The following is a 16,370-nucleotide window of genomic DNA, read 5'->3' as shown; positions in this document are numbered from 1 at the left end:
GGCCGGGCTGCGAGGGGGGACGGCGTGAGGGGACGGCGAGGCCTCGAGTCCCTCGTGCTGAGGTGGAGGAGCGAGGAGGGGGGGCTGCACGAAGGGTTCGTGTCCGTCGTGCCGAGGGGAAGGATCGTGGGGGGGGGAATGGATCACAGCTGGGTGGGGATCGGTGGGAATGGGGAAATGTTTGGGGTCCTGGGGGAGAAGGAAGGAAGGGAGACACAGGTGAGGAGATAAAGGGTGAGGCAGGGCTGGGATGGGGCGGTGGGTCACGCCTGCCAGCCGCGGCCCCAGGAGGTGGTGGCAGCTGTCAGCTCGCCTTGGCCGTTGTGCAACTGTTGGCCAACCCTGTGAGTCTGAGCTGCCTGAGCCTAACCGTGTCTGGTTTATGGACAGAAAAGGGGGGAAAGCCACACGCAGTGGGCACGCAGTCCCACGAGCTGCCCTGTCCTGTTCGCCGTAGGTTTTGAACCCATAGGATTTGAACCTGCTCGGTTGTGGAACCTTGGTGTCTTTGGGTATCTCTGTCTATGAGCTCCACGTAGCAGTTGGCTTCGTGCAGGGATTAATTATCACGTCTCGTAGTCGTGTATTTGTTTATTTGTTTTTACTATAGATTACAGCTGGAGGAATTCTAAACAATCCGAGTCTCCTTGTCGTGGTGTTTAAGTGCATTGTGCTCCTGTCTGAACAGAGGAAATCGCTGAGGTCAGTCTCCCTTGTGTTTATAGCTGCTTTCCCTTTCAGAAGTATAGGGGCAAAGAATCATCAAAATAACAGTTTTTACTGACATCCTGACAATGAATTAATAGGAACAATGGCATAAGACACACAGCTTGCAAAAGGCGTGCTTTTGGGTGTCACTTTCACCCTTAAATTCAGAGTTATGTACCAAGGAAGTGTTCTCAGGTACCCCACAAACATTTGAGGTGTCCCCGGAATGAAATAATACAATTCTGTAAACCCAGTATTACTGGTGCTGCTAGGGTCAAGCAAAACAAACTTCCTCCTGTTGTCCTACAAAGGAGGCCCTAAATACAAGATGATACTGGAGACCATTTATCCGACCTTCACTTTTACCTCTAAATGAGCAGACAGTTCTACTGGGATTATTACCCCCTAACCTGGGGTAGGGGAAACCTGAGGAATGCTGGGAACAGAGGGTGACTGGAACAGTTGTGGACCACATCTCGTGTTATACAAATGTGTCACACAGTGGTCTGATACTTTGCCTTCTCAAATCCCGCCAGGAAAAGCAAGACAAATGTGGATCGCTTCAAACATATGTTGTTGTAAGTATTGGGGAAGGCAAACTAAAGATTTATCTGATTATCTCAACCTTGAAGTTGGCAGCTATGACAGGAAACTTGGTTTTATTCATCTGCCAAAGATATTTGTAGCGTATCGTTTGACAAGTTAAAAGGCATTTTTGGAATGGCACAAAAATAAAGCCGTCCACTTCCTGAAACTGGAGTTTCAGTCTTTTAAAAAATACTATGGGTTTGGAGACGTGCTTCTGGGGAAATGAGTGTGTAGTAGGAAGCGTAACTATTTGTATTTTCAACAATAGCATTTAATATGAATCTATTCAGCATCGTCTGTGGAGTTGTTTTCTTTTCTTGCACTTGTTAAATTAGTGAGCATCGTTTGGTTTCTGCAGCCTAAGCAGAACAGTAAGGAGTGATCTGCCCATGCAGTCATAAAGTGGAATTAAGGATCGAGTTCTTCTGAATCTTGGTCTTGTACTTCCTCCTGCAGCCGAGGTGCCTTTAAAGCTCACAAATTATGAGGGTGAAAGCTTGGGTTAGTGAGGTACATAGAGCTACCCTAACAGAGAGTTTGGGCCTCAGCTCCCTTTATTACGCACATAAAAAAAGATAATGGTATCTCTAAGTAAAAAGCCTTGGGGTGTAATGGTAGCTGCTGGAAAAAATGTGGATAATGCTTTGGTATTAACTGTCAGGTCGTTTATTTAACGCAGTAGATAAGTGCTCAGTGACCACTTCAAAAGTAAACAGTATCGTCTGTGTCCCACCAGTATAGAAGAAGTCTACTGACATCATTAAGTAGCAGGCCTATAAAAATGGCACTGTTTGTTGTTGCCAGCTGAACTGGGCATGTCTGACAGGGCTTCCTAGGCCTGACCTATCAGGCATGCTCTTACTGCCTTGTCAGCCAATTGCAGTGGGCATCTAGGATGTTACATCAGCTCAGCTCAGTTTGCAAACTTACTGATGCAAATTTAGCTTTTCTTTTAAGGAACTAAACCAGTTTATGTATGCCTGCATCTTGGATCTGCACCAGTGTATCCATCAGGTGGCTGTATGCATGGTTAGCACCATCTGAAGGAGGTGCTAGGACATCAGTAAATAGAAATTACAAATTGCACGGCGGTTCAGCTGACAGGCAGAACTGGTTTCAGTGCATTGTTGCAGTGCGCTGCTGCAGACCTGGGCTGGGGGTAGACCCAGACAGCATTCCAGTGCAGACAGGACCTGTAAAGACTGTGCATCAGCACTACATGATATTGTAGGAGAGGAAGTAGTGAACAATACCATGTCCAACGGAAGCTGTGGCAAGAATTTATCCAAGGCTCACTGTGATTACTCAAGCTAGGAATTTGGCCAGTGCATTGGGGTTAACACCCCTACTTCTTTAGGAGTGTCATAGTTTATTTTTTTAAATGACTTTAAGTGATGAGAAGCTTGGCTGTCTGTCTCAGCAGAACAGCAACACCTCTTGCAGTATAAACGTCTTACAACACTAAGGAGCTGCTTCAGAACTAACCCGGAGTGATGGGGCCTCAGTAATCACTGCTAAATAAATACTCTCAGTAGATAAGAAAGATAAGAGTGTGATTAGGGCAGTTTCAGCTGCTATAATCACAGTCGTACCTTCCTTAGCCTTCAGTCCCCACACTGCTCTACTCTGACCTTTTTTAAGCGAGCAAATGTAAATTTCAGAATAAATCACGGAACCCGAACCAATGAAATGTGGTTATTAATTATAATTGCAGTTACGAATCACAGTTGTCTCTGCTTCCATTCTAGGAAATTTGCCACTGTATAAGCAGAATGTAACTTACCCAAATATATACATTTTTTATCATTTTATGAAACTCTTACGATTCTGTTGTGCACTGATTTAGAAACCGACTTTCACCTTGTTCTCTGCTTGTAAAGATAAGCAGTTGTGTCTTTTAGCACATAAATAGTTGTGAAATGCACAAGCGAGGAACTGTTTTCTTTCATTTGCTCATCAAACGTGCCATCATTCCACTAGTAGCTCAGACCATTATCATGGTTTACAGGGTTATACAGGAAAAACATGTTCTAGAGAAAGGCTGGTCGGAATAGATGAGTTAGCCTTACAAAAGCAGATCATAACAACCTGTATCAGGCAGTGTCCTGACAGTTCTGTCATAATGACAGAAATGAAGCAATACCAACACTATTACATAACCACGTTTGTATTGTAAGAAAACAACAATACTTCTTACCTTTTATCAGAGAAATAGGATTGTTCTTTGCTGTCTGCTTCTGGTTGTCCCGTGATTCAGGAGAGTTGTGGTGGCCGTGAAGAAAAGGGGAAAGAGGCACAAGAGGAGGAAGTAGTTCCCATGGTCACGTGGGGAAGCATTGTCAGAGGCATGAGCAGAATCTCAGCCTTCTGTCTGTCCCACTCTGCCCTCTGGGCAACCAGACAGAAGTGGAAGACTGGCTTGCCCTGTGACTCAACAGCTCTTCCTTCCTCAGCAGCTGGCACGCTGGGCAGTTACAAATAAGTGCCAGTGTGCCACTTGCATCTGTGTCAGCTTCCCAAGGGACTCTAGGTAGGCATGCCTTCTGCTGGAGAAGGCCAGATGGAAGGATCTCTGCAATGCATTTCTTTGGGAGCATTATTAGAACTTGGAAAGATTCTCCTTCTGCCAGATGTATGTTACTTTCCTCTGATTTCTTTCATAAATTGTGTAACTCGGGGACACCCAGAGATTTTTACCCTTCTCTGCGAGACACAAACAACGAGCCTATGACATATGTGCCAAATGAACTTATTTCTGAGATAAGTCTTGGGTGAATCCTGTAAGTTTCTCCTTGAGGGGAGCGCTGCTGACTCATGTAGCCTTGCACAGGTTGCCTTTGGCTCAAAATGGGATCGGGGCCATTTATCTGGGCTGAAACTGAAACTGGAAGACAGTTCTTCTGGAAGTTAATTTTGCAGCAGAAGAATTTGCCCAAATAAAAGCGAGTTTGGTGACTTTGGCCTGTTCCATAAAGTGCTGCCACAGTAAGTAAGAATTGCCTGGAGTTAAATGCACACATTCTTTTCCCATAGGCAGCTGATGTCCAAGAAGTGCTGGCAGTGTGTGTCCTTCCACCAGGTTCAGCATGAAGCCTTGCATCTTCATCTGAGCAGCACCTCCAGTTTTGATGTCCTGCTTCTGTATCCAACACCTGCGTGCTGTTTAGGTGGCTGTCAGTAATTGCCCTGCTGTGACACACTAATGCTAGCATGCACTTCCAGAATACCAGTTCATTCTTCACCTTGAGAAATAGCTGACGGAAGGAAACAGCACAGGAAGAGGCTGTCTTGGTTCTGGTCTTTGGTGGATGGATACGGAGAGCCCTGTGGCACAGAGGGATGAAAGGTGACCGACAGTGTGAAACTTGTCCCAAGAAACTCATTATAATCATGCAATCTTCAGGTGGTTTTCTTTCTCCAAAAGAAGCTACCTTGTGTCACTTGGCCCTCTGGCAGTTGTTGCTCACCCTGTCTACTGGATAGAAGTATTAAACAATTATTTCTCTGCTTGGAAAGTATAATACAATGTTGTAGCAGTGAGGCTACGACACTATTTTTTTTTCTTCAGTCATAGTTTTGTGTCCACGCTTACAAAGCTTTCGTGAACAAGCTCTGTTGAATTTTGCTGTGGCACTTTGAGATGTTGTGGTGTCTGGTCTAGTCCTGCTCCACAGCTTTCTTCCCCATAGCAGAGCCAGCAGAAGAGTTTGTTCTGTGCCTGCTGACCCTGGTCCAGGGCAGCATCCCCCAGAAGAGCAGCTTGCTAGAGGTGGTGATTTAAACCACTGAGCATGTTTCCTGGGAGGACTCTTACTTTCCTAATTAGCACGCCTGCTTTGCCAGTGAGCTGCAATGAGTGGTTCCCCCATTGACCCAGTGGACCCTGGTCTTGCATTTCACAAGTAAAACAGCACATTCTGTGATGTTGTAAATGTACTCCTTGGAAATGATTTTCCTCATAATCTGTAAAACTGCTGTGAAAATATGGCCCTGTCCCTCAACAGCTCTGCAGTCACCTCTCTGACACGCTGTGTTTCACTCTGGAATAAAATTTTAGACCAGAAGAAGGGTTAGGCTGCATGCAGATTAACAAATCTGTTGCTGGTATCTCTGGCTACTGCAGCATGACTCACCCATCAGTGCCTGTCAGCGGCTGTGTGACCTCATTGGAAGCTTCAACGTCTCCTGTGTGAAGGTAGCTTGTAATCCAGAGTGGGAATCCTAAATAGATGGAGAGACCGTGGTGATACACACAGCAGGAGTGTTCTCTGTAGAAATCAGATGTGCCTTCACCAGAAATTACCATAAAAATCCCTGCATGTTTCTGATGATCTTTAAGTGCTAAGGCTGCCTTTCCCTTGCCTCTGTTAAAAAGCACCTGTAGCTTTTCAAGACAGCGATAGACATCACTACTGATAGGAAAATCTAAAAGTAGATAGGTCAGGGAGGAGAAGCTCCTTTATTTGCAAGGGCGAGGAAGAGCTGATGGCTCCTTTTTATTTATCACAGCTTCTATTGACGTGATGCACTGACGGAGGAACAACAGGGCTGTTGGCATGCAGTTGGGGGGAGACAGGTGAAAAAACAGCAGGAGGATCTACAATGAAAGGAACGGATGAGTGGATTAACTTGTGGTACCTCACACGTGCAGCTTAGATAAGTAGTGTGATGGTGAGACAAAAAGTGGGAGGCAGCAGTTTAGGCATCAGATGGTTCTTCTGCAGCTGGTGCTTGCTGGCAGAACACAAGGCTTGTGCTCAGGGTCTCTGCCTTCTGCCATGGGCTGTTACACCGTTCCTCAGACAAGGATGGAGCTGGCATTGACTGAATGTGGTTAATACAGAGCTGCTGCAGACCAGCTCTGTTACCTAGCAAGTCTATTCTCTTGCCCTTTGCCTCAGGTGGATGCTACTATTGTTTTTGCATTCCTTACATTTCTTTCCTGTGCCTGGGAATGCGGGTTCTCTTGGTGAATATTCTGGGGATCCAAGAGGATTTGTTTCATGTTTTGGTGCTTCTTTAAGGAAGGTGGAGGTGATCTTACAGTTGAGGTACGCATGGGATTTGCAAGGAGGAACTAAGCAGCATTTTTGTCTTTTCCTGCAGGATTCCCTGCCACCAGGATCAGCCAGGTCCTGCAGCTGTCTGCCTGGCTGCTGTGTGATTCCAGCATGCAATAAGCTATGTCTTCTGCCCGTTGTCTAGAACCAAGATGTGCAATACATGCAAAGCACAGCTAGTCCTGGAAATGAGTCTCTGCAGCTCCTTGCATGGAGGCCAAGGTCTGAATGATATTTTGGGACTGAGCTTGCTTTCACTGGGTGATCTGATGGGTGTGAAGGGCAAGAGATGGAGCGCCCACAGCAATGCTGCCTGTGCTGCAGCCCGCAGGGTGTGATGGTTTAACTGTTCGGGTTTTTTTGGTCAGTATTTGAAGTTGAGTAATTTTTTTACTATCTTGGAAGACTTTTCTTTCCAGTATGAAAGCTTGCCGAGGGTTCCAGTGACATCCTGCTCTTACCTCCAGCTCAGCCCTCACCACTGCTCTCCGTTTTCGACATGAAATGGGCAGACACCATTTGTGACTGTGCCAATATCCTGAGTCACACATTACCAGCTGGCTTTTGTGCTGCAGTTTCCTCTTCTCCCTTTACGACTGCACTCCCTAGAGGAGACCTGAACAATTGCACTCGCCAGCAGAAGCTCACTGCGTGCCATGGCTGAACGGCACCGTTGCTGGACGACCTCTGGCTGCGAGAGGCCTGTGGTTTGTTGCTGTGTGTCTGCTGCTTCCATACCAGAGAACAGAACAGGTGAAGGGAAACTTCAGGTGCATTTCCCATACTGCAGTATGGAGATGGCAATATGAAGTCTTCCTTAAATAATTACTGGGAAGGAGTGATGACACTAGTGGTAAAGTAGAAGATAGATAAATTGTGTTCGAAGGAGTGAACTATAGGCAGAACTCTTCACTGAGCTTTTTGACCTACCATGTCTTGACATGCATTGCTGGACTCATCTGAGTCTGCAGCAGTCCTGACCAAATAACAATGTATTAAATGCCATTATTCTGTCTATGTATTCACAAAAAACCAAGTTGATTTCTTACTAAACTCCTCCTAGTGCACATTGCACAAAGTTTTATGAGTTAACGGTCAGCTGGTTTCAGAAGGTTATAACACACACAAACCATTAATGTTTGTCCAAGACCAGATGAGTTAAAGCAGCTCATCCTGCAAGGCATGGAAATCAATCTGGTCTTTGTTTGGAAGCGTTTGGGACAGTCCATGCCCTCAGCGGGTCCTGCGATGGAGGAGAGAGGTGGGCTGTGCTGACCCAGAAGCCAGGTGCTTGTTGCATCCACTGGGGGAAGGAGCAGTGCGCCGTAGGAGCAGGGTGTGGGTTTTGGTGGGAGAAGTCCTGCAGAGCCTCTAGAAGAAAGTCAGGGAGGGAAAGAGAAGACACGAGGTGGACTTTGAGCTGAGGACATCCTGCTTCCTCTTACTGTGTGGGAAGCTTGTGGTGTTAATGTGTCTGTTTGAAGAGAGTTGGGAAGGCATGCGCTGTAGCTGGAGACAGCAGCAGTCCTGAGAGGAGTTTTCTGAGGAGGGACGACTGACAGCTGTTTAAAAACTCACATACATGTTTACTCACTTGCTCCTCCTTGATGTGTCTGACTCATCCATCCCTGTCTGAACATACCAGTTCCCATTTTTACTTTTCTCTCCTTTTGTTAACCTCATCTTTCCTATTCTTCAAGCTTCCTTTTGTATCTGGGTTTAATTCTGTTAAATCCAGTTGCTTTGGCTTCTGCTCCGCCTGGGCTTTGCACCTGCTACAGCCCCAGCAAACTTGGCAGCAGCCCTTCGGCTCTGCAGAGAAAACAACTGTCTGGACCAGGAACCTTCTGCCTGATGCCCTGGACGTACCCCAGGCACTAATCTGCATCCAGTACAGCGCGTTGCTGTGCGAGTGGTTCCTCTCTGCTCTCCCTTCTGCCTCTGCAGAATCACACGTGCTGATTTCTCAGCAGGTGCTGGCCTAATGCGTATTGATCTCCTGCACAGGTCTGTTGCAAAAGATGGATAAAATCTTTGTGGACTCCTAATTGCACCTTTAGCCTCCTGGTGAGTAAGGCAAATGGGAGTGAGGGCTCCCACTCTATCAATAGCACCTTCTGCAGACTTGGAAGCAGCGCAGGCTGGAGGACAACGACACAGGGGCTCTACAGGGATCCCTGCGGAGTTCAGGAAGTTGTGCTGCTTATTCCTAAAATGACCAGAAAGAAAAATCTCGGTATAAAGATTCTTATGGCACAGAAAGGGCAGAGAGGCCTTAGTGCAAAGTCACATGCCGTTCCCATTCACAGCTAAAGCCCCGCTGCCCCAGGCAAACACAGAGCCTGTCAGCGTCCTGCAGCTCACCGTGCAGAGATGTGACCAAAATAGCTTCACGACTTCACAGAGCCACTAAAAATAGCTTGCAGGTCAGCTCCTTTCTTAAAGGTAGTGGTGATATGGGAGAGCGCTCCTGCTGCCCTTCAGTGCAGGTAGAGCTGGGTAAACAAGGGGAAAAGCTGCTCCCACCATCCTCAGGGCTTTAATCTGTTGTGTATGCGAGTCTGGCTGCGGAGAGGAGCCTCAGCCAGGTTTGGCAGAGCCTGATTTGCAATGCTACGGGAATCAAATGTAGGTTAGGAGAGGTTTGCCTTGCCTGCAGCCGCCTGTGCCGCCGAGGGAGCTGTGCTGCAGCAGGCGGTGCTGGCAAGGATTTCCTTTGTGCTGCAGCTTTCATGTCTTGTGATTTTATGGGGCTGGAAGGGAAGGAGGAGGTGACAGAATGGTGAAAACCTGAGGCCAGGTCATCGCTGTCAGATGGGGACAGAGTCCTGCAGCAGTCAGAGGTGACAACACGCTGATGCTGCTACCAGGAAGCTCGAGAGAAATGTGACTGAGTGATACAGTGCGCATGTGCCTTTGGAGAAAGAGGCTATCTGTGAGCTCTAGCAGTGCTTTTCTCTGCCCAGCAACATCCCTGCTTCTTTCCTACATTCTGCTTAAGCTGCTGTTCTGCATTTATGATCTGATCCTCACGCTGAGCCAACGTCGCTGTAATGACGTTGTGGATGGAGGGCAGAGATCCACAGGTTCTCTTTGAGGAAGCGCCGTAAACAGGGGAATAGCACCAGAGTTCAGTTCTCTCAAACTAAAGGGAGAGAAAGTAAGCTGCCAATAAAAAAAGAACATTTTGTGGCACAGGCAGATGTTTCTGATGGGGTCGGAGCCAGCAGAACCCTTGCAGCAGTGCCCGACGGTGCTGGAGGCCCCTCCAGACTGGAGGTGTGGTGGTCGTCTGCATGTGAGCAGAGCAGTGTTCAGCATGGACAAGGTGAGGGATGTTCACAGAGCCCCTGTCATCCTCTAGCCAGCCAGAAGCAGCAGAAAAGCACACCGCAGGGCTGCTGTCTGTGGCTGCAATCTGCAGAACGCGGTGCTGTGCCTTGCATTCTCCATCCTTCTAGGTATTGAACACATCCCTGTGCCTCTGGGGGTAACGTGGCTTCTGCTGATGTGTGAATGCTCTGCTTGGCAGCCTGGTGCAGCACATCACGGCTCAGATGGGTTCTCCCAGGCTGTGCAGCACAGAGCTAATACACGAAATACAGGTGCAGTTATTGTACTCAGGGGGAGTGGGAGGCTGTGCTGGCTTTGTTGGCAGTGTTGTTTTGAGCTGTGGCCTCAATTCGTGCCCTGTGACACGTGGTGGTCTGGCTGCAGTTCTCTATAGCTGTGTCCCTACCTCTGGTTTATAGTTTTTTAAAACAAAGCACTGGTAAAAAGGAAGCACAAGATGGAAGCCAGCGTCCTCGAAGTGATTAATTAAAAACAAATGCTGCTTCCCCATGATGATAAGCTGCTTGCTATGTATGGGGCATGACCTAACAGTTCCTTAACTTCTTAGTTCACCTGTCCTGGGATGACCTCGCTCCCTCCTCAGTCTCTGTGCAGCCATCACCTAACAGCTGCGGTCTGCAAGGAGCAGCCTGCTGCTGATGTCAGCTGTCTCCGTTTTATGGTAGCTCTTTGCTCTCCCTGCATTATAAAAGACATTTGTGATAGGGGAGAGAGGCACAAGAGAGTGAAAGCCATGCGCTGGGGCACGCAGTGGCCAAGGGACAGCTGGATCTGTTCCCTCTGCCCATTTGCAGTCTCTGATAGGGATAAGAGGTGCAAGAAATCCCAGTGTGATGAGCCTGCTAGGGGACATCGCTTTGGTAAGTGGTGTTTTATATCAAAACCAGTTTGAATTGGGGGCTAAGAGTTGAGGTATTGCATGAGATCATCTGATTCGTGCCTCACAGATGCCTAAATATATTGCTTTTGTCTTGCTGACCCAGCACCTGGGTTCATCAGCACACTTTTCCTGTTCTGTAGTTGCCCTCTGTTTCTCACTCCAGCACTAGGTGTCCTCGAGGTGCAGCAGGACTTTGCCTTTTTTAGTATAATCCAAGGGCATGAACTCAAGGAACTTTTCCACATCAGGTTCCAGCTGATAGAAACAATCCCGGGGGGTGTTTATGGGTCTTCAGCCCAACTCGCCCTTCCAGCTGCACTGTAAAGATTTATATTCACCTGCCTAGGAAGATAAGAGAGAGCGGTGGAAAGCCGACTCGCACCATCGGTTGGTGCTGGATGGTTGTGGGAGCTCCTGCCGGGTCATTACCCAGACCTTTAGCACAGTCATTCTGAGCGCTGCAATCCAGCTCTGCCCACAGCCGCCCCGCCAGAGCTGCTCCCTGGGCTGCCCTGCCCAGCTTGCAAATGGAGCTCGTCACCCTCTGCTTCTTTGCAAATGAGTTGCGCAGCTCCCGGGAGGAGGAGGCAGCTCAGCATCTCTCCTGTCCCACCCCTCATCAAGTCTCCTTGCTGCTGAGGGTCTTTGAAGTCATTTGCCACGTGAGCGGCGTGGGCATCAGATGTGGTTGTTTCCCTAAATGCTCACTGCCGACAGGAGGCCATTTCCCAGGGGAAGGCAAGCCGTGGATGCGCTGGGCAGCCAGCTTGGCGTGGGTCGAATGCAGCTCTCAGCTCAGGCACAGCAGCGTGCTAACACAGGCAGAACGCACCCAGACCGGCTCCGGTCTGATAGCACAGCTCTCCCCACGCTGCTGTCCCTGTAGCTCCGTGTGGGCTCGGGTCCCAGCTCACCTGTGCTGACATGCCCACAGCAAAACATCCCTTGCGCCCCGTGCCGCTTGCCTGCGTCTCGATGCGTGGCAAACCCTCCCAAAGCAAACAGCGATTGCTGCTGTCTGCACTGACTCAGCTGTGCTGAAGGCAGCAGTCGGAGCGAGCCGCAGCTCGGGGAAGGCTGTGGGGAAGGCGGGTTTGTGCCCACGGAGGGGCAGGGAAGGCACTGAGGTGGGCGATGCTTTATCGGGGCAGCCCAGCCAGCAGCCGTTCATCTCCCTGCAGTTGCAGAGCTGTGGTTGTGAGCGCTGGGGGCTTCATCCCGAGGAGCCGAGAGGAACCTGGGCTATCTTTAGGAAACAAGCACCCGCTCCGTGCCCCCTCTCAGGAAGCAGGGCCCCATTACAGCCTGCCATACGAGGGGCTCGCAGATAAGGAGGGGCAGGAAACCTGCCTGGCTTTGCTTCTTTAAGCAAATATTTCCCATAGCCTCAGCGCCGTGAGTCAGCACTGCCGGAGCCCAGACTTGTTTGCAGCAGCAGCAGCGAGGCGGTGTGGGAGGTGTGGGGTATGGTGTCCTTCTGCCCAAACGCCACTGGGGATGTCGGCAGCTGAAATGGGGCTAACAGGGAGCAAAAGGCCAAACGGTAATTGCTTTGGGGTCATTTGTAGGGTAAGGAGCTTCCTAGGGAGTAAGGGAAGCAGAGCTTCACAAAGAAGGTTTGCTTTATGTCTTGTATTGTCTCGGGTCGCCGAGGAATATATCCCAATGTGCTGGGATAAAAATAGCACCTTTCCCTTCAGGTGCTCGTGGGCTCATTCTGCACCGACCTCACCAGTCTGCAAGCCCCAAAAATACAGGAACAAACCAAACGCTGAGGTTTCTATTCAAGGCCCAGGAGTGGAATAAGGAACATGAGCCGTGGGATATCCTATGTCACTGCAGGCTGATCTCTGCAGGCAGGCGGAGGCTGCCCAGCCTGGAAGGGTCTCGTGGCAAAGGGAGGAAACATCAGAAACGCCATGGATTATTTTAGATCTGCAACCTCAGTTCTGCAAAGGTATTTATTTTGAAAATTCTGGTTTCCATAGCAATGTAGTGCTGTTCTCTCTCGTCTCCCTTCTATTACCCCAATCTTCCCAGCCATTAGATAAATTATCAGTGAAGCCAAGCTTAGCATTTTTTATCCGGAGTGATTTTTGGTATGTCGGTTCCTCAGTGAATCAGAGGCAGTTTGTCAGGGATTGCTCACATCCTTTCCTGGGGCAGACAGGAGCTCTGCTGCAGTCTGAGCAGTGCAATGCAGAGTACTGCTGACTGGACCTGGTGTGTGAAGTCCTGGGCTGCTTTCCAGCTGGGTGGGGGTCTCATATCCAGGATTCTGGTTCAGCTCCAGGTGTGCAACCCCTGTTAGTGTAGTTTGCCTTTAAAGGAGAGAGCTGAAGGAGCGCTTTTGAACTGCATCCCCACCTGGGGAGCTGTGCAGAGTAAGTGCCCCACGAAGCCTTGCTCTGTGATTCTGTCCCCACGAGGAGGGCACTGAAGGAAACTATGTGGGAGAACAAGTATGGCACTGTGCACCAGATTCCAAGATAAGGAAGTAGGGCAAAAGATGAGGTCAGAGCAAGCTTCTTACCGTGTCTTGTGTCACACAATAACCAAAGCACCTCCTGTAAATTGGAGCACAGATCCACTAAACTGGGGATGCAAGAAGCTCACAGTGAACCTGCTGTGCAGCGACCATTGCTTGGCCTGCAAGTCATGGCTCTTCTCTGCCCCTCCTGATCCCCTCCCTGCCCAGGCACAGCCATGGCTGGCTCAGTCAGCTCATAGCTGCTCTCAGTAGATGGTGTTATTATGGGTAAGCACAGCCCCTCACTCCCTTGGAGCTTCCAGGTGTCGAGCACCTTACGGAATCTCCCCTAAGCCCCAAGAGGTTGTGCTCTGGGTTGTGCTCTGAGAGTAATGGATAATCATCCTTCTAAAAGCCCAACTCGTAGACTTTAATATTTACTTTCAGCTGAATGATGCCCGTCCTTTGAGGACACTAATAACGCCTTGCTCCGAATGCCTGTGAACTCTGTGCTTTGTGCAGAGCACTACGTGGTGGCTGCTTATCACTTAATTTGCTATTTGCCCACCCTTCGTGTTCCAATAACTGGAGATAAGGTGAACAGAAGTTCTCAGGCTGCTGTCTCTGGGCTGTGCCTCCTGCAATACCTTCGCTGCAGACTTTCTGCTTCACTTCCTCCCCACTCTTTAGTTTTGCTCCCCAAAAAGGCTCCTTTCAATCCCTACTCTTGTACTCAGCCATGATTGTTCTGGACCACACCATGAACATAAGAACTCCAATAATTACCTGCCAGGTTTGGGTTCTGCCAGGGCCAGGCATGTTTAGGTTGAAGACCATGAGTCCAAGCACGACTATTGCAGCTTCTACATGCTAGATGCATACATGCCCAATGCATATTTCTCTTTACAAAGTCCCTGCTTCAAAATAAGTGGTGTGCAATGAGAACACCAAACCAATGACCAGCACCCACGTGACTGCTGTGTTGTATAACGAGATGAAAAGTCCTTGGGATTTGTGGATTGAGCTTTTCCCATTTGTCTTCCAGAGGTCAAAGTCCACTGCCAGCAGCAGTCTGTGTGCTCGGCTCCTAAAGGAGCACCATGGGTTTGTGCTGCTCTCTCTGGGCCCTGTGCTCATCCTATAAAGCACCACTCCTTGGTCCCCAGTATCACCTGCTGCATCGTGGCTGTGTGCTGCTGACGTGTGGGGCAGGGAGGATTCCAAGAGCTGGGATTTGTGGAGTCACCTTTCCCACTATTTGTACATGCAGTAACTGGGATGCTTCTCAGTGCTGAGCCTTAAATGGGAGATGGACACAAGAAGTCCTTTTCTTTCCGTGGATGAAGAGATCTCTTCCTTTCCACGGATTAATTTTCTAATTTCAGCTTCAGCTCGCCCTGAACATTCAATGCAAATTAAATGTGGTGTTGTAAAAAGAGAGGAAATCATTCTTAGAAATTATTCTTACAAATCATTGGAGTAAGCTTTAAAGTTTAACTGCATCTTCACACAACTTCAAGACTCCCCTCACCTCCACAAGAACTTCCTCCTGATTTCCACAGCAGCCAATTTATTCCTCGCTGCCCTCAGCCATGAATGGCATTCTCTGCACAGCCCTGCGCTTCAGAGCTTTGGGAAATAACCTTTGGACTTACAGAACTAGAAATGATGGCTGTGCCCAGCCGCGTGCTCAATGTGGGAATGCTCAACCATGGGAATGGAGTCCAAGGAAAATTTCCTCTCTCCTTTGCAGGACAGCCTACTGATGTGCCAAGCTCAGCGAGCAGCAGGGAGGAACCCCGCTGCAGGCAGAGAGGTTGCAAGTTTCCCATATAGCACATCCCAAACTGCTGCACAGTGCAGTGCTGTGCTGGTGGTGTCAGCCTGATGGGAGAACACGGAGTGCTCCAGCAGTGGGCAATGTGAGAGCAGGCTGTGAGCTGCACATCCCAGCACAGTGCACGGTGTGCTGGGACTCACAGTGCCCTCAGTGCATCTCTGTGCTGCATCCCTGGCTGTGCAGCTCAGCACGGAGGGCCCTGGGCTGTGAGCTCGTGGATTTTTATTTCTGTTTTCATCTGTTTTTGCCTGCTTTGGAAAGTTAATGAAATGCACACACAACTGGTGCTTCTAAGGAGAGAAACAGTTGCTTCATCGTCATGTTCAGACAGCCCTCTGCCCTTTGCATTTAGATTTCTGGTGTCTCTGTGTGTGGAGATGATTTGTCCATAATTGTTTGCTTTCTCCAGAGTCCTTTGAAGCGTCTGTCTTCAAACCAGTCCCTTATATTAAAAATAAACGCTTCCAAGCCACCAATAAAATGTGAGCTGTGATTAAAGCCTGGCTCCTTGCTTCGGGAGCCATCTCCTAAGTGAAGGGAGGTCACCAAGTCAGCACAGCAGAAAGAGTTTTGCCTTGTGTGTGTGTGGGGTTAGGCAGGACAATAACCCTGTGCTGCAGGGAGGCGTGGGGAGGGCTGTGTGTGATGCAGGACGGGGCTGAGGGCTGAAGGGGCTCTCCTGGCACTGCAGCTTTTTCCTTCTGCTTTATTCAGATACTGAGTATTTATGTGGGGGTGTTCTGTGCAAGCCCTGAGAAGGTAGGAAGTGATGTTTGAGGACGGTCTGTGCACTCTGTGTACTCCTTTGGAGGATGTTACGATGGGCTTTAATTCTATCACCCTGTTTTCTTGCCTCTATTTGCTGCAGGAGGTAAAACCACACTGAGCACTGCCTGCATGGGGCTTTCCATCTGACCCAGCCAAAACGTGGGCTCACTTCTGGGTCCCTCCTTTCCAAATGTGTCCCTATGGGGACTCCTCATCCCTATGTCCTGCCCCACTTCCTCACCCCAAATCCCACCGCCCTGTTGTGCTTCCACGAGGACGCGGAGAGCAGCATCGGGACACGGATAAGGCTTGGGATCGCTGTGCCGAACGCAAACGAACCGCCCCAAACCCCAGTGCTCAGTAACCCAGACGGGAACGTCCCGGCGTGGGCTCAGATGGCCGCAGACATCAGCGGGCTGCGCGGGATGGAGCCGCAAAGGGAGGCAAAGGAGGGCGGTGCTGCGCAGAGCCGGTCCTCGGGGTCCCTCCCGAGTGGGGTCACGCCGTGATTCCGCGACGGCAGCCATAGGGAAGCCTGCGAAGCCATAGGGAAGCGCCCACTCGCCCACGCTCCACGCTCCCTTCCCCGCCCCGCCCCGCCCCGCTCGATGCCTTCTTCCTCGCCTTCCCTCCGGACCTCCCACGTTTCTTCGGGAATCGCCCAGAAGCCGCTCCGCTCCCGTCGCACCGCCACCCCCCCCC

General features: G+C 49.6%; 1 long non-coding RNA gene across 4 annotated transcripts; it reads left to right on the top strand.

Annotated features, from left to right (window-relative positions):
* On the top strand, window positions 1-15,151 carry LOC104913950. 4 transcript variants are annotated; one of them, XR_004161817.1, is made up of 7 exons: window positions 7-95; window positions 611-702; window positions 4,330-4,642; window positions 6,403-6,578; window positions 6,762-10,570; window positions 12,291-12,547; window positions 14,814-15,151. It is a non-coding gene; the product is annotated as an uncharacterized LOC104913950 (long non-coding RNA). The 4 variants fall into 4 exon arrangements; XR_004161819.1 differs by adding an exon at window positions 1,245-1,286 and having other exon boundaries at window positions 6,403-10,570; XR_004161818.1 differs by having other exon boundaries at window positions 1-62; window positions 6,403-10,570.
* Window positions 15,152-16,370: the final 1,219 nt, after the last annotated feature.

Source organism: Meleagris gallopavo, chromosome 21, assembly GCF_000146605.3.
Source record: "Meleagris gallopavo isolate NT-WF06-2002-E0010 breed Aviagen turkey brand Nicholas breeding stock chromosome 21, Turkey_5.1, whole genome shotgun sequence".
Lineage (NCBI taxonomy): Eukaryota > Metazoa > Chordata > Aves > Galliformes > Phasianidae > Meleagris > Meleagris gallopavo.
The sequence above is the reverse complement of the archived record's forward strand: the minus strand, read 5'-3'. Positions and strand labels throughout refer to the sequence as shown.